We start from the raw sequence: 17,721 nt of genomic DNA, 5'->3' as shown, positions 1-17,721 counted from the left end.
AGGAGATAAGAAAAGGCATTTGTGGCCAAAAGATAAGGTCAGGAAAGGGGATTCGGAAGAGGCTTGCTTTGAGACAACCAGACAAAACAAAGTACAAAGTGTATGCTCTGAAGTGAGTCAAGTCATATATGAGCCAGGCTGGCAGAATAAATCAAGTCTACACGAAGCTGAAAATGAATCAATTTCATTTGTAAACAGAGCTGCAAGGCTAACTCTTTCATATTTACTTATTTATTAAGCATATTAAATGCCCCCTTTTCTTTCTTCTACTGTCCATAAGTGATTATAATAGAGTTTGTTATACGTTTTTAGGTTTAATTTCTAATAAAGAATGACTATAAAGCTTCAAAAATAGTACAGCTGAAGGTCAATATGGCAGAATGAACCAAATAGCAAAATCACCTATCCCAATATCTGAGAAAACAAAAATCAAAAACATATATCAATAATATTTACAATTTGAATAGTATTTAATATGTGCCAGGCATTATTCTTAGAACTTTATACATAATACCTCATTCAATAGTATAATGCATTTATGAAAAAATACTATTATTATCCCATTTTACAGATGTAGAAACTGAAGCACAGGTTTTAACTAGTAATTGGTAGGCCTCGGATATGGTCCCAAGCAGTCTAAACCCAGAGCTTGTATCTTTAACCACCATACTATTCTGCTCACAGACAAAACAGGCAAACAAGCAATGTGAATAGGATGAAGAAAAAAAAGTCCTTAGTTACCATTCAAGGAAAGAGTCTAAGCTTAATGCCATAAACTTTGAAAAGAGGCATCTAAAAAAATAAGAAATAAATAAAAAGGATTGAGAATATCTATTAATCCTATTCCCACTTATCAGAAACAATATTGAATTAACATTTTGAGTCAAACAAATCCAGAAAATTACTAACACCAACCCCCCCAAAAATAAATTGGAGATCAGTGAAATAAAGGAGCGCATTGGCAATGTCAGGAGGAGTTAATACTCCAGACTTTACCATTTTCCAGGGCTTCATGAAGAATGGAAAAATGAACAAAAGCCTGAGAGAATCCGTCCAAAAATAAAATATACTCCCGACTAGTTTGATTGCTCTTTGTTATAGAATATTTAACGTAATCTCAGATCAAAGTACAGAGCTCAGGTCTTCCAATAAAGACTGCATGTAGCTCCCATCTCAATATGTAGCCTATACTACATACTGAATGGAAGAGAAATAAATCTCAGATAAGGTGGAAAGTGTCCAGAAGAATTTACCTGCATCAGAGCAAACTGAAGTTCAGTCCACATTAAAAATGAGCGACATAAAAATGAAACACATAGCAATGGCAAACACACACACACACACACAAACACACACACGCACACACACACAGAGGATGAAACAATGAAAAAAGAATTTGCAGAGTTAAGAAAACTAATTGAGCACGAAAACCACACCACTGGCGTAGGGGGTCTACAAACTATGATCCCTGGGACAAATCCAGCACACCAGTTTTTAAAAAAAATTTTACTGGCACACAGGTACATCCATTCATTTATGTATTATCTGTGGTTGCTTTTGCATTGCAACAGCAAAGTTGAGCAGTTGCAACAAAAACCATATGGCCAAAAAGCCCCAAATGTTTACCAAAGGGCCTGTTACAGAAAAAGTTTGCCAATACCTGCGTGAGAAAATTGATACATTATAAACAAGCTGGCCCTCCTGTCCTGGGCTCTACACCACCTCTGTGCTGCTGTTTTCTGGCTACACCCTGAAATTGAATGTGCACTAGTGTAAATGCTATATGAGCTGATAGGTCACACTTTGAACCACATTATTACATGCCTTGAAAAATGTACACTTCTCACCCTCAACATAAGCCAAGCATCTTTGATAATATACAGTTATAACTGCTAACATTTACTTAGCACTATATGCTAGGTACTATTGTGCTTTTATAAGAATACAGAAAAAATGGCAAAAGTGGTATATAAATAAATAAATTTTAGGCAATATTACCTCAGTCGAAAATACTTCCCTGTTGTATAATAATTCTCCTTTGTAGATCAATCTAAACATGAAACAATGAGGAAGGAGAAAAATCAGGCTCAAAGTTTACAACACTTTCTTCTACTTCTATAAACATGTTTTATTGGAAGCATCTTTGTAGTAAACATTTTAGAGATTTATTTACTTTATTAATTTTCGGAAAAAATATCAGGCTGCAACCCTGATTACTGAGGATGTATAATTCTTTCAAAAGGTTACAAAATACAGTGCAGAATTATACGCTACCACTTTAACCTTGGCTAGGAATAAATAGAAAACGCATTTTATTCTCACTGGCCGTTGAATTGCATTTTATAATTTTGAGGACAATATCCCACTGGATTAGCTTGCTACCAACTCCTCAAACCCCAAATGAAACTTCCACAGTTCCCTTGGGTGTTTCTTATTATTGAGCAGATGTTAAGTTTACTTATTTGAAAATAATTATAAAGTCTTATATAAAAAGTAAGTTTTGGGGCTTCCCTGGTGGCGCAGTGGTTGAGAGTCCGCCTGCCGATGCTGGGGACACGGGTTCGTACCCCGGTCCGGGAAGATCCCACATGCCGCAGAGCGGCGGGGCCCGTGAGCCATGGCCGCTGAGCCTGCGCATCCGGAGCCTGTGCTCCGCAACGGGAGAGGCCACAACAGTGAGAGGCCTGCGTACCGAAAGTAAGTTTTGTCCAGAAATAAAATTTCTCAAAATGTACATACCTCGGGGCTTCCCTGGTGGCGCGGTGGTTGAGAATTTGCCTGCTAATTCAGGGGACACAGGTTCGAGCCCTGGTCCGGGAGGATCCCACATGCCGCGGAGCAAGTAGGCCCGTGAGCCCCAACTACTGAGCCTGCGCGTCTGGAGCCTGTGCTCCGCAACAAGAAAGGCCGCGATAGGGAGGAGCCCGCGCACCGCGATGAAGAGCGGCCCCCGCTCGCCGCAACTAGAGAAAGCCCTCGCACAGAAACGAAGACCCAACGCAGCCAAAAATAAATAAATAATTTTTTAAAAAAATGTACATACCTCATTGTAATATTGTCACTATGTTGTATATACTCTAGGACCACTACATTTCAATTTTAATTATATTCAAGCACCCAAGACATGTCAGGACATACTTAGATATCGTTAGTTCATCAAACATTTTAACATCTGTGCTTCAAATATTTATCCAACCTAAACCATGCTCTGCAGGCACTATGCAAGGTTCTGAAAACACTAATGAATAAGCCCCAGGATTTTTGGAATTTAAAGTCATGATTACAGATGAGCTCTTCCAAGATGGGTATGTAAAACAGGTGTGGGAAAAAAGTTTCTTCTCATCTGCAAACTCTGATCATTTGATTGTTGCCTGAAGCATTTTTGAGAATTCTAAGATAGCATCGGGGATCAGAGAAAACTGCCCAAATCAAATAGCAATGTCTGCTATGGGCATGCATGATTTGGTTCCTATTTATAACCAAATCATAATTTCTTATAGTATTAAAAGGAAAAAGGACTAAGTATGGAATATTGGATATCAATATTTAAGGAACAGGTGAAGAAAGGGGAGGAGCAGCAGAAAACTTTTCAATGGCAACATCATAGAAGCTAAAAAGAAGAGAAGGTCCAGGAGGAAGTAGACAATAGTGTCAAATATCATATTCCTTGAGAAAGGAAATGTGGCAAATTGTAATTCATTGGAGACTTTCCTGCAAGCAGTTTCAGCAGAATGGTGGAGAAGAAACTTAAGCACAGAGACTAAGGAAATAAGGAAGTGGATACAATCTACATTTTTCTAGAAATCTAAGATTCCTCACACTTCACACTGCTCCCTAATATATAATAATGCATATTTGCTTCTGGGATTATTTCTTTGTATATTTATAAACACACTTATAAAAGGAAAACTAGTGAAGTAGTGAAGACCTGGAGCTTCACTGCTTGGGTTCAAATCCCAGCTCTCTGTTGCTCTCTATATGCATAACTTTGAGCAAGTTACACAACTTCGCTGAGATTCTTTCCTTATCTGCCAAGTGGAGAATGCTAATGTGACTAAACACACATGATCTTAGAACAGTGTCCAGCACCTCATAAACGTCCAGCAACTACTAGCAATTTTAATTTTCATTGTAAAGAATACAGAGGAAAAAGTAAACGGTCATTTCCCCATGGTGTTCACTACTAACTGCTTGGGGTATGTCCTCCTAGGGCTTCAAATGTGTGGTTTTAACCAAGAGAGCAGTACTGCAACAGAAATGTGAATGCTACATTAGCAATGACTTGGTTCAACAAAACCTAAGTGTACACTCCACCAATAGTTCTTCTAAGGAAATCTGCTTCAAAACTCTAGTTTCTATATTACTTGCTGGTTTTTCAGTAATGAGGAAGACACAAGATGATATAGTTACTTTAGAATTCATGGATCAAATGTATTCGGAATTCACACGCTGTCATTATGAATTCAATACTCAAGACAAGCGTTCTGGGTGAACAGCCAGACTGTGGGGCTGGGTTTCTCTTTAATTTTATATATTACATATGTATATAATATGTTATAAATTAGCCTTCTATATATTTTATTTCTGGTCGTTGACAGGAAAGCTGTTGCTTAGCCACCAGTCTTTTCTGCTTGTCTGATGCTTAAAATGGAAAGTTGTGCGAAGCAAAGGCAAATCATTGTGTCCATTAGGAGTGATGAGTTACTTGTTTTAACAACTAAGTTGGCTACCAACTTAGTTTATGGTTCTCTGTGTGGAACAGATAAAATATGAGACAGAAGCTGTATCATGGTATTTACTAATTATTTTTAAGGAACAGATTAATTCACAAGATGTAAATTAGTATATAAAAAAGGAATAATTCAAGGATATTAAAAAATTACCTAAGTTTTGAAGTATATGGTTAAATTTTCAGATAGAAAACATTTACATCTTAGAATGAAAAGGGAGAACGCTAAAACCCATACGCTGAATTCTCAAGTTGTAGCCAACAAAAAACTATGTTTGTACCCTGTAAAACTTTGAAACATGATTTTACATAGATTTGCTTTGTCCATTTAGGTTTTAAACAAAGCTTATTCGCTAGGGAAAGAGAGGTTAGGTCCTATGGTGGTAAGAGATTCTGTGGCAGTGAGAGTCCCTTGGATGCTGCTAACAAAAAGTGACCTGGCCAAGTGAAGCTAAAGCATATTTATTGGAGCAAAGGGTTTGGTGGTGCTGATGGTGTGCTCGGAACTGATGTGGTATTGCAGAGCAGGGCTTGGAAACAGGCTGGAAAACTTCCTGTGGTCAGAGCCATTGCTGTTTCCTTGTGTCGCTCAAGTTTCAAAAACCCATGGGAAAGCAACTGTCTGGCTGATTCTTCATGTGCCTGCCCCTTGGCTGGGGTGAGTGGAGGGGCCGGGAAGGATCTGGTCTTCTCAACTTCCATGGAGGCACGCATCCAGATTTATAGGATGGTCACTGCTCAGTGAGCTTTTGCACAAGAGGAAATCTGAGTGCTACTCGGAAGAAAGAAATGGGTACTGGAGATGTATATATGGATATACACACACACACACACACACACACACAGTATAAGACTTACAGTAAGTCTCTTGGGTCTTCACGAAACTCGTCTGTGACATAATTGCTTCTTTCTTCTCATGTTCCTTACCTCTAAAGTGGATATAGAAATAATCAACTTCATGTATTTACTAGGTAATGTAAAATTTATTGTTTAGTTGGTGATATCTAGATCATTTTAGGAAGGTAATATGTAAGTACAGTTATAATTTATAAAACAGTGGTGTTCGCATATATTTATATGCAATTTACATGGAGTTAATTTTTATAATTTGAAGCTTTATTCATCTTTTTTTTCATCTTTATAAAATCCCTGAACATCAAGGAAGAAATCTATATAATCACAAAGATTAAAAAAAAATAAAATTAAAGCAAAGTCATTGAGTCTAACTTTTTATATAGTGTGGAAGCAAGACCAAAAGACAATAAGCCTAATCATTCCTTTTACGTAACTGGATTTTTGTTGCTGTTGTTGTTGTTGTTTCAGCGGTACGCGGGCCTCTCACTGTTGGGGCCTCTCACTATTGGGGCCTCTCCCGTTGCAGAGCACAGGCTCTGGACGCGCAGGCTCAGCGGCCGTGGCTCACGGGCCCAGCCGCTCTGTGGCATGTGGGATCCTCCCAGACCGGGGCACGAACCCGTGTCCCCTGCATCGGCAGGCAGACTCCCAACCACTGCGCCACCAGGGAAGCCCTATGTAACTGAACTTTTGACTCAAAGAAAAAGCTCATTAGATGTTGAAAGAGTTTGCACATATTTCTATGGTAACATATCTTGGCTTCGATTTACTTGACTGTCAACATATTCTTTGTCCTTTAACCTAAAAAAGTCTCTGTTACAATTTTAATCTGCCACTGGGACTATTTTATTAGTGGCCAGTGAAAATAAATGGCCAAGCTCCCCAAATCTTCCCTCTGTGTTAGCTCCTGAAACAAAGGTCAAAATAACAGTCTTAAACGAGATAGAAGTTTCTTTCTTTCTCACAGAACAGTCAAGCTTAAGTAGACTGCGGCAGACTTAGCAGTTTCACGCTGCGAGGGACTAGGTTTTTCTATCTAGCTGCTCTGCCACCCTCAACGTGAAGTTTCCATCTAGTGGTCTAATATGACTGCTCCTGCAGCAGCTACTGCCATGTCTGCATTCCAACCAGTGGGAAGTTGAGGAGGGTAGAGGGGAGGGCGTACATCCCTTCAGCTTACTTATCATTGGCCAAAAACTTGTCACATGGCCACACCTAGCTGCAAGAAAAGTGGGAAACATAGCTCTTAGGTGGGTGGCTGAGTTCTATTGTTATAGAAGGGTAGAGTGGAAGTTTTCTGTCATGCCATCTCATTAACAAACTCATTACTGTCTTGTGCTAAAACAGAAAATGTCTATATTGAAAAATAACAATAGCAACCCAAATGTCTATCCAAAGAAACAAACCCTGGAGCAAATTAAATAATACTATAAAATGATGAATAAATTCTTATAATGTACATTATCTACATATAAATTAAACTGTTGTCTTTCAAACTATCAGGTTAATATATATTGTACTAAAAAAGTAATTAACCTACTAGCACCCCAGAGTTCTAATATCCTCAGAAGGTGGGTGATTAAGGGCAACTTTAAGTGTAGTTCTCCCACATTTAGACTCATACCATTGGCATGTTGCTGAAATCCTATACCAGTTTTCCCAATGATCCTCAGAAAAATATATGGTCTTATATCAAAACCCTTAAAAATATACATTCCCTTTGACTCAGGAATTTTACTTTTGGGAGTTTGTTCTAAAGAGAACAATGAGGATGCAGAAAAAGACTCATCTATAAGGATACTTATTGCAAATTTTTTTGTTGTAGAGAAAGATTAGAAATAACCTAAAAGTCCCAAAAAAGGGAAGGTGTACATAAATTGTTATATCCATACAAGAGAATAGCGTACTGCCTTCAAAAATGATAGATGCAGAAATTTATTTATTGACATGGAAAGTTGCTTACAATATATTGTTAAATGAAATATGAAGATTAGAAAACAGTATGTACAGTGTTATCCAAAGTTTATAAATTAAAACTAAAATATTCTTTAAGAAGGCACACCAAAATATGAAAAGTGGTTAGGTGTTTCTGGGTGGTGGTATTAGAGGTCATTGTTATTTTATTCTTTTTGCTTCTCTGTAGTTTTGAAATTAGAAAAAAAAAAGAACACATATCATTTGTATAATCACAGGTTTTTGTTTGTTTTGTTTTGTTTTTTTAACATAGGAAGAAATTAAAAGCTGTGCTCTCTTAACTCCCAGCCAGATTCAGAATGGCGCTGGAAGGGGCTTCCTTGGTGGCACAGTGGTTAAGAACCCGCCTGCCAATGCAGGGGACATGGGTTCGAGCCCTGGGCCGGGAAGTTCCCACATACCATGGAGCAACTAAGACCGTGAGCCACAACTACTGAAGCCCGCGTGCCACAACTACTCAAGCCTGCACACCTAGAGCCCGTGCTCCGCAACAAGAGAAGCCACCGCAATGAGAAGCCCGCGCACCGCAATGAACCCCCACTTGCCACAACTAGAGAAAGCCCGTGCGCAGCAATGAAGACCCAACACAACCAAAAATATAAATTATTTAAAAAAAGAAAAAAGAAAGAAAGGCACGGGAAGACAGAGATTCTCCTAGCCTGACTTCTAAGGAGGCTCTTACTCTGGAAACAGTCCTTCCCCAAAGCCTCTTTGAAAGTTTCATCACCCCAGCAGCAGTCACATCTCCCACACACAGGGCCAGATTTTAGATGACCTTAAAGACTAACAGCATGGGTTTTATTCTGTAAGTAATGGGAGAGGCTGTAAGTTTTTAAGCAATGATAAAGGATAAGGATGTATTTCTTCCTTCAATCCATCTCAAGATTTTCTATATTAAAAGATGCTTGGAAAACCATTGTGGAATGAATACAAGAATGACCAGATGGATAAGATAATAAAGAGAAGAGAAACTTTTGTGATGCCCTAGAATGCAGATCTGTGGAAGTAAATTGACAGGATATGGCGAAAGACTGGGTGGAAGAGAGGTGGTGTCCAAGATAACCCTGGATTTTGGGCTCAGGGACGAGGAATGAATGACCAAGAGAAATTGGAAGTTGGAAGGATTAGCTTTTAGTTTTGAAAAGTAATGTTACTGTTTAGATGTTGGTTGTCCATGAATAAGGAGACATCTAACATGTAGGTGGAAACAAGAGTTTGGAAATCCAGAAACAGGACAGATATATTTATAGAGAATTAAGAATTATGGGGCTTCTCTGGTGGCGCAGTGGTTGAGAGTCCGCCTGCCGATGCAGGGGACACGGGTTCGTGCCCCGGTCCAGGAGGATCCCACATGCCGCGGAGCGGCTGGGCCCGTGAGTCATGGCCGCTGAGCCTGTGTGTCCGGAACCTGTGCTCCGCAACAGGAGAGGCCGTAACAGTGAGAGGCCCGCCTACCGAAAAAAACAAACAAAAAGAAGGATTATGCCGTAGCCTGGTTGAAATTTGGGGGCGGATGCTTAGGAAGAAGGATTAAGAGGATTAAAGTGACCTGCATTTAGGAGGAAGGAGCACAAAAGGGAGGTGGGGAAGCAAAGGGAGAGATTGGCTGTGAGGAGGAAACTTCTGCTCCTCCCTCATATACTGGAGATGGCTCCCCTCAGGTGATTCCATAGCATCTTATACAGACTCTATTGCCAAACTCTTCCATAGTGAATTTAAAATAAAGTACTAACGGGAACAATTTCAAACATATCCAAAAAATTGAAAATAATATAAAGAGTACAATGTACCCATCACCCACTGTATCAGTCAGTGTTCAAAAAGTTAAGTGGAACTACTAGGACATGTGTGAATGTGTGTGTGTGTCTAAATATACATATATGTGTGTATGCTTGTACGTATACAATTGTGCCTTTGTGGAACTTGGTTTAACAGTCGCTGTAAGGCTGTTGCCCTTGAATCGATTGATGGAATTTGAAGTGCACAGGGCAGGCAGTCAGGAGGGGAAGATGAGTATAAAGTGGGAGACAGGAAGAACATGCTGGAGTTGGCAACTTCGAGGACAGACTGAAACTCATCTTGCCTTAGACCCTGGTTTGTGGCTGTCTTACAGAAGTCAGGGCCCTCCATCACAGTGCTAGGCACACGTACCTTGCTGTGGAGTTGGAGAGGCTGAAGCAAGTTCCAGAAGTAGGTGGAGCAGTTTCAGGCCTGTCTCATGCCAATCTGCTGAACCAACAGATAAAGACAATATGCATGGTTATAAAAATGGCTGCAGGGCTTCCCTGGTGGCGCAGTGGTTGAGAGTCCGCCTGCCGATGCGGGGGACACGGGTTCGTGCCCCGGTCTGGGAAGATCCCACATGCCGCGGAGCGGCTGGGCCCGTGAGCCATGGCCGCTGAGCCTGCACTTCGGGAACCTGTGCTCCGCAGCGGGAGGGGCCACAACAGTGAGAGGCCCGCGTACCGCTAAAAAAAAAAAAAAAAAAATGGCTGCAGCTTTACTTCCAGTCCCCAAATTCCAAACAAGAAGGTCTCTTATGGCCCACCCTAACCGGAAATATAGAGGGAATAGAATTCTGGGAAATGTAGCTAAGCCTAGCCAAGTCATCACACTGCAAAGCAATCATACCTAATTTCAACCATTTCTATCCCATGGCAAGACTTGTTTCATCTATTCCTCCACCCACTTCCTGTCCCCCACTTTTTTTTTTTTGGAAAAATATCCTAAGCAGCATATCATTTTATCTTCTAACCATGTTGTACTTTAAAAGTGGAGGAGATTTTTGTGTCATTCTGTGAGCTTCTTGAGAAAAGAATCCTTACCTTATTTAACTTGCACCTCATATATATAGGTATCTTACAAATCCTTGTTGACCTAATGCTGTATGATTTTTATGCAAATGAGTAGAAGACTAGAAACAGCGGACATTGTAAGGCACTCTTTGTCCCGGGGAGCTGGGTTCAAGAGTTGCCACCTCCCTAAAGTCATTTTCGAGTCCTTTCTCTCTCTTGCTTCTAGGTAGAAATACCCACTCCTTCTTTGTGCCCCACTGGCGTATTGTGTGTATACTTCTACCACTGTACCCATACATTTTATTTTTAATTTATTTACATGTCTTTCCCCTTCCATTAGCTATTTTTAATGAGAGAAGTGAGCGATTTGACCTTTCTGGGCTTTACCTTTTTGAACTATCAAAAGTACAACTAAGAAGATTGGACTCCCACACCAAGATTCCTGTGAAAATTTCTCCTGAAGAGAAAGAGTTGGATTCTTCTGTTTTTCTTTTTCTACTGCCTTGGGTTCATAACAATGAGTTATATATAATTTTCCATTATACCCATGTCTTCAAGTGCATGGTCTAATATACACAGGGGGTTAGAAATTCTCATCAGGACAATGGAGGTGCCACTTTTCTTACAAGAGTTACTAAAGGATTATGAGTCATACCCTTCACGTAGGTTATTAGTCGGGACTCTTGACTACAGGAGACAGAATCTGACTTGAAGCAGAGTAGGCAAAAATGGCAACCATATAAGCTCATATAATGAAACTGCCAGAAAGGCAGGAACCACAGAGTGTGGAAGTCTCCTACTTGGGACAAATGTTCAGAGGGTGTTTGGGGAGCTGCAAAGAATCTGGCTGTGGACTGTAGGCATGATTTAAAGTCATATTTTGGAGGCCCTTGAATGCCAGGCTAAAATAAAACCTATACTTTCTCTTGCTGAAACCAACGGGAGCATCAAATGAGTCCATAGAAGAAACATTTTGATCTCTAGAAATGTCTAACTGCAGAGCTCTAATACAGAGAAGAAAGCACGGCAGAATCTACAGGAGAAAAAAGTGTCAGTTGCACTGTTTCTGTCAACATGCACAAAAGACATATAAAAAGTTGATAAAGGGGCTTCCCTGGTGGCGCAGTGGTTGAGAGTCCGCCTGCCGATTCAGGGGATACGGGTTCGTGCCCGGGTCCGGGAGGATCCCACATGCCGCAGAGCAGCTGGGCCCGTGAGCCATGGCCGCTGAGCCTGCGCGTCCGGAGCCTGTGCTCCGCAACGGAAGAGGCCACAACAGTGAGAGGCCCGCGTACAGAAAAAAAAAAAAAAAAAAAGTTGATAAAAACATTGAGGTGGGAAAAGTGACATGAATGTAATTTTTAAAGCATTGGATAACGTAAGTTAGTGGTTCTTAAAATGTGAGCTTGGCACCAGCAGCACCAGCATCACCTGGGCATTTGCTAATAGTTCAAAATCTTGGATCCCACTCCAGACTTACTGAATCAGAAACTCTGGGAGTGGGCGCCAGCACTCTGTGGTTTAACAAACCTCCCAGGTGATTCTGATAAATGATTGAGCACTACCACGTGGTAGGCTGAAAATATCACCCAAAGATATTCTTGTTCTAATCCCTGGAACCCAGAATAGGAGGAGAAACATGACCACGAGGCAGAGATTCAAGTGATGCAGCCTTGAGCCAGGGAGTGCTGACAACTACACAGAAGCTGGAAGAGGCAAGGAATGGATTCTCCCTCAGAACCGGTGGAAGGAGTGCAGGGTGGCCTGGCTGATACCTTGATTTCAGCCCAATGAAACTGATTTCAAACATCTGTTCTCTGCAACTGTTGTTTTAAGTCGTCAAGTTTGTGGTAATTTGTTAGAGCTGCCACAGGAAACTAATATACACTGAAATAAAGAAGAATTATAGGCTAAAGCACCTAAAAATTCATTAGATTGTTATAATAAAAAAATATACCTGCTATTATTTAACTCTAAAAATAGTCTTTTGTGCTAAGTAAAATTTGCCACATCTAAAAGCATTTTCCTAACATAGTTTACCATTGAGTGTTAAAGTGTAATCATTTTCATAATATTAGCATCAAAGGTGGCTTTTATATACCTTGATTTTCCTATGATAGCTAATCCTGCAGGAAATGAAACAAATTATCTTGGGTAGAAGAGAAAAAATGAGAGATACTTTGCTTATGGCTAAGATTTGCATAGGTTAGAGAGCTGTCATACATCTTCCTTTATGGATAAGAAAATGTTCTTGGAAAATAATAGTGGCGTTTATTTATAGGAAAATGCTTCATAATAAATATGAGAAGACTTTTAATCGATAATCTATGCTACTTGCTAAAATATTCAAGCTCTTTTTAAGATACCTGGGACATCTTAATAGTCATAATAATTTGTCTTGTGCACAGTGCTTCTCAGATCACTTTCATATGTATATATTCCCATTTAATCCTTACAACTGCTATGTGAGCTGAGCAGGGTAGGTGTTTTTATTTTTCTTATTTTAAAGATTTAAAAAATGATGCTTAGAAAAGTTAAATGACTTTTAAGGTTTAAAGGTTACCTGTAACCTTTTAAGGTTACAAAAAAGGTAGATATTGGATTTGAGATTAGAAACTACCCAAATCTGCTGTACGATGTCATTTCCAGGGATCCAAGTTTTCTTAGCTGCCCTCAAGAAGGTGTATTAGTGTGTGTGGTTAATTATGCTATGGATAATTACTCTGGGGTTCAGAGGTCCTGTGATCTGTTTAATTCAACCCAGTAGGCAGTTGCTGAGCATCTATCGCATGTCTTGAACTGTGCTAGTCAATGTGGGGAACACAAAGAAAGGGCCAGACACAGTCCTTGCACTCAAGAGAATTTACGTCTCTATTAGGGAGGAAATGTCTACGTAAATGCAATGAGTAACGAGAAGAAAAGAATAAGATCAAATGCCACAATCTGGGTGACTTCATACAAAAAAAACTTGGAAGAATAGATCTGGTTCAGAGCATTCTAGGTGGCAAAGGGTGTGTGTGGTGGTGTGCCGTGCAGAGAGAATGAACCAGAGAGTAGAGGCTGAAGCAGCCTGTGAAACCCACGGGGAGAAAGGGATCACCTGAGCTGCCAGAAGCACCATGGATGTGTCCTGAGGAATAGAAGCTGGGCTTCTTGGTGCCACCTGGTTTCAGACAGTTAAACAGCAGTGAGAATCTTTAATATTTCTAGTGAACACTGTACCCTAGAAAAGTAAGGGAGAAGCAGTACTCATATGTTAAAAACAAAAAACAAAAAACCCACAACTTGAAAATCCTCCCATTCTCTCCAATTTTTCTGTTCCAGTCCTATGGACACAGCTCCTGAGAACTTACAGCTCTGTCTGTGCAAGTGTTTTCTGACAGTCATAGGTGTGTGTGTGTGTGTGTGCACACGTGTGCTCATCTATGAGTGTAGGTGTGTGTAAATGTACTATATGAACACCTGGCATAAAGTTCCTCTTAGGAAAAGGGGTGTGTTTGTTTAGGAAAATATTTTGAGAGTATAAGGTGAGGATACTGTTTGCAAGGAAACAGGGAAATCAAAGCAACATTTACATGATAAAGTGGCAGGAATTTGGGAGAGGGGCTTAGCTGGAGAAATAGGGGAGGGCAGAGCCAGAGGAGGCCAGTGCTTGAGGAAAGGACAATGGGTAAGAAATTTCTGGGGCCACAGGATGGAGAAAGGGCTTTTAAGAACAGGGATATTTAATTTTTCCTTTTTTTTTTTGTAAATAAGTTCATTTGTTTTATTATTTATTTATTTATTATTTTATTTTATTGTTTTGGTCACGCCACACGGCATGTGGAATCTTAGTTCCTGGACCAGAGATCAAACCTGTGCCCCCTGCAGTGGAAGTGTGAAGTATTAACCACTGGACCACCGGGGAAGTCCCTGTAACATTTTTTTAGCTTCCACATATAAGTGATATCATATGATATTTGTCTTTCTCTGTCTGACTTACTTCACTTAGTATGATCATCTCCGAGTCCATCCACATTGCTGCAAATGTCATTATTTCACCCTTTTTAATGGCTGAGTAACATTCTATTGTATATATGTACCACATCTTCTTATATTTGGTGCTTCCAGGTAAATTTTCTCCATTGCCTTGACTCTTCCATAAAAGTAGTTAACACCCAGAGTCTTGAGTCAGGGGTGTTTGGGGAAGTACATAAAATGAGTGCAGAGAGCAGGGCTATGTCCAACAAGGGGCAACAGCAAGGGTAGCTTTCATGCACTGGCAAGATGATCACAGACCAAACTAAGAGCCGCAGGTGACAAAGAAAAATCTAGGTACATTGTCTTCCTTCCCCCCAATCCCTGGAGAAATTGCGAAGGATATTGAATTTTCCGTTTCATGTAGCCTGGGGGTCTAGCCAATTTCATTTGAATAATCTAGGACACGGTAACCCCTGCATGTATCTGGGTTACACCAGCTTGTGGTCAGTCACTTATAGTGACGTTTTAGTCTCGGCTTCGCTGGGCTCCTCTGTCACCACAGAAAGGCCTTTCTGTTTGCTGAAAATCGCCAGCTCCTGGAGGGAGGAGGTGGTAGAGTTAGATTGGCTGAGGGTAGAGTCTCCAGAGAGTGACTCAGGTTTGGCTTCTCCTGGCTCCAGACCTTATTTTCTGTTTACCAGGGGATTAATCATGGTTTCCAAATTGGTCTGCCAAGACGCCAGCAGGACTGATTTAAAAAAAAAAAAAAAAGCAGAGGTGCTGGGTTTGGGATTTTTCCATGCCCTGGTCAGTGATTTTCAGCAGGAAAAGGAAGGGATATGATTCCTTGTTTATAGCCTCACAATAAATTATGGCCCTCCCTGTAACTAATCTGATTCTGAACACGTGTCCCTGTATAAACACACCAGATTTATAGCAGCTGGGGTGAGATGCCTCAATTCTTTCTTTTCTGGTCAGCAGAAGAGTGAATTTAGTGTTTGATTAACCAGATTTGGTGGGCATTTGATTTAATTCAATCTAACAACTATTTAATGTGTAACCGACATGCGCTAGGCTACAGAAACCTAAATGTGATATTTACAAGGAAATCAGGAAGGGTTTGGAAATATGTAGTAAACAAACAAATAAATAAATATTTTTAGTCCTTAAAACAGAGGTTTGAGCCTTTTTACTGGATTCATTACAACACTGTTAGGATATACATTATCCAATATATTCATATACAAGCAATGAATCAACACACTACCTTCCTGAGCCTGACAGTGATACCATGGAGAAGTCTTTTTAGAAGCTGAAGCGGTAATGGTTTTGCTGTCATTTGTTGGGTTGTTTACCATAGGAGATGGTTTGATTATTTTGCATTGTAAATATTGATACTTCCACAGATCCCCAGACAGCTCATATTTCCTCAGGGAGGGCAAAGAAGCTCTTGAAAACATCACAGATCATTTTAAAATGGAGAACTAGTTTTTCAATTAGGTGGAGTTACTTTAAGTAATTTGTGATACTTTAGAGTTTAATATACGGGTATTTACCCTTATATTGATAAGAATAGTCTCTAGCTTGGGAAAGTTGTATTAATCACACAAAAAGATTTATTTTGTGAAGCAGATTGGTAAAAAAGAAACATGTGACAGGTCTGTTATGGTATTTTTTGCTCTATCCATCTTTCTTTTAAAGTATCGATAGTAGAACAATTAGAATAGAGAAACAGCTTACCATATTATAACATAGCTGTCTTTAGGTCCTGGTTAATTTTCATCCCTTCAACTGTTTGCTCTACATAAATCTGCATTTACAACACATAGGAACTAGCATTATTATGATATATTTTGTGATTAGAAGATAGATACATGATAGATACATACATACATAGGCAGGCAAAGAGACGGACAGACAACAACGAAACATTCTTCCTAACTTAGTCTCCAAACCCAGTGGTGCCTGAAGTCCCACTTACTCTAGATAGTGTTAGGCATAGTCTGCTTCAGCAGTGTTTTGTTCCTGTGCTTCAGAGAGTGATGATGCTACCTCGAGGAACATCAATGATCAGGAAGTATGGCATGTTCAACGGGCATGTTTTCAACTTTTCTGACACTTTTTTTTTTCTGTGGCATTAATCTGGCACTTAAAATTATTGGGAAAGAATGGCAGTACCCCAAAGTCCATTCAGTGTTCCCCACTGATGACACAGAGAAGAGCGAGCAACAATGATGACTATTCGAATAATCATTCTCAGACTCTCTTCTGGATCTGGCTTAGGCTTGGAGAGATCAAACACACAGAACAAGTGAGTACAAAATGGGCACTCAAACTTGAACTGCTGAATCTGCGGTTGAGAGTTAAGAGTCCAGGTTCTAACTGCTCTGTGGACTTCCTGAACCATGGGCCTCCATGATACCTAAGTAAAGTGAAGGTGGGATTACATCAAGGTTAGGAGGCTTCTATGATGCATTCCTTAGAAGCTGTAAACTGAGGTGTTTTAATCAGGTGGTTTGGAAAAAAAGCTTCTAGAGTTGCCTGCTATAGGGGCAGTGTCCTTGGGGGCAATAGTGCAACAAGATTATTCACCTAAGGCAAAATCTTCTAAAAAGTCATTTTGAAATTTACAGTTGGAAAAAGTTTTAGAGGTCATCTGATTTACCTCCTTACCTGTTATATAAATTCCTCTACAGCATCTCTTAAGTTTTATTATCCACTTTCTGCCTACACACCTGCAATGACATGGAATGCACTTAAATACACATTTACGTAGTAACCTTTCTAGGACTTTTTACATAGCCCCGCACTTATCTATAATCTTCTAGGAACATTCCCTTCAACGTGGTAGCCAAGTAACCGTTTATTTCTAGCTATAATTATTTGACATTCCTCTATTTTTATACAAAAGTGCTATTGGGTACTATAGAGAGAGTATAGGATTGAGTGATACAGACTAGAATCCTGGGTTAGCTTTTTTTTTTTTTTTTTTGCGGTATGCGGACCTCTCACTGCTGTGGCCTCTCCCGCTGCGGAGCATAGGCTCCGGACGCACAGGCTCAGTGGCCATGGCTCACAGCCCAGCCGCTCCATGGCATGTGGGATCTTCCCAGACCGGGGCACGAACCTGTGGTCCCCTGCATCGGCAGGCAGACTCTCAACCACTGCACCACCAAGGAAGCCCCTGGGTTAGCCTTAAGGATATTTCAGTCTAATGGAGGAATGTAAACACAACACACACAGACACACAGACACACAGACACACACACACACACACACACACACACACACACTGCCTGGGAGGAATAATCAGGGAACTTTCAGCAAAGAGATTGTTTGTGAGCTTGGCCTTAAGTTGTGAGTAGAATTTGGAAAGACTTTTCCAGAATGGCCTAGAATATAAGCAAA

The 17,721-nt window shown here is 40.2% G+C and overlaps 1 long non-coding RNA gene across 1 annotated transcript; it reads right to left on the bottom strand.

Annotated features, from left to right (window-relative positions):
* Nucleotides 1-1,996: 1,996 nt before the first annotated feature.
* On the bottom strand, nucleotides 1,997-9,763 carry LOC137211884 (uncharacterized). Its single transcript, XR_010937263.1, has 3 exons — nucleotides 9,710-9,763; nucleotides 5,588-5,658; nucleotides 1,997-2,050 (listed from the first exon to the last, which is right to left on the bottom strand). It is a non-coding gene; the product is annotated as an uncharacterized lncRNA (long non-coding RNA).
* Nucleotides 9,764-17,721: the final 7,958 nt, after the last annotated feature.

The sequence above is a fragment of the Pseudorca crassidens genome, chromosome 2, assembly GCF_039906515.1.
Source record: "Pseudorca crassidens isolate mPseCra1 chromosome 2, mPseCra1.hap1, whole genome shotgun sequence".
NCBI classification, from domain to species: domain Eukaryota; kingdom Metazoa; phylum Chordata; class Mammalia; order Artiodactyla; family Delphinidae; genus Pseudorca; species Pseudorca crassidens.
This window is presented reverse-complemented; position numbering and strand designations above follow the sequence as displayed.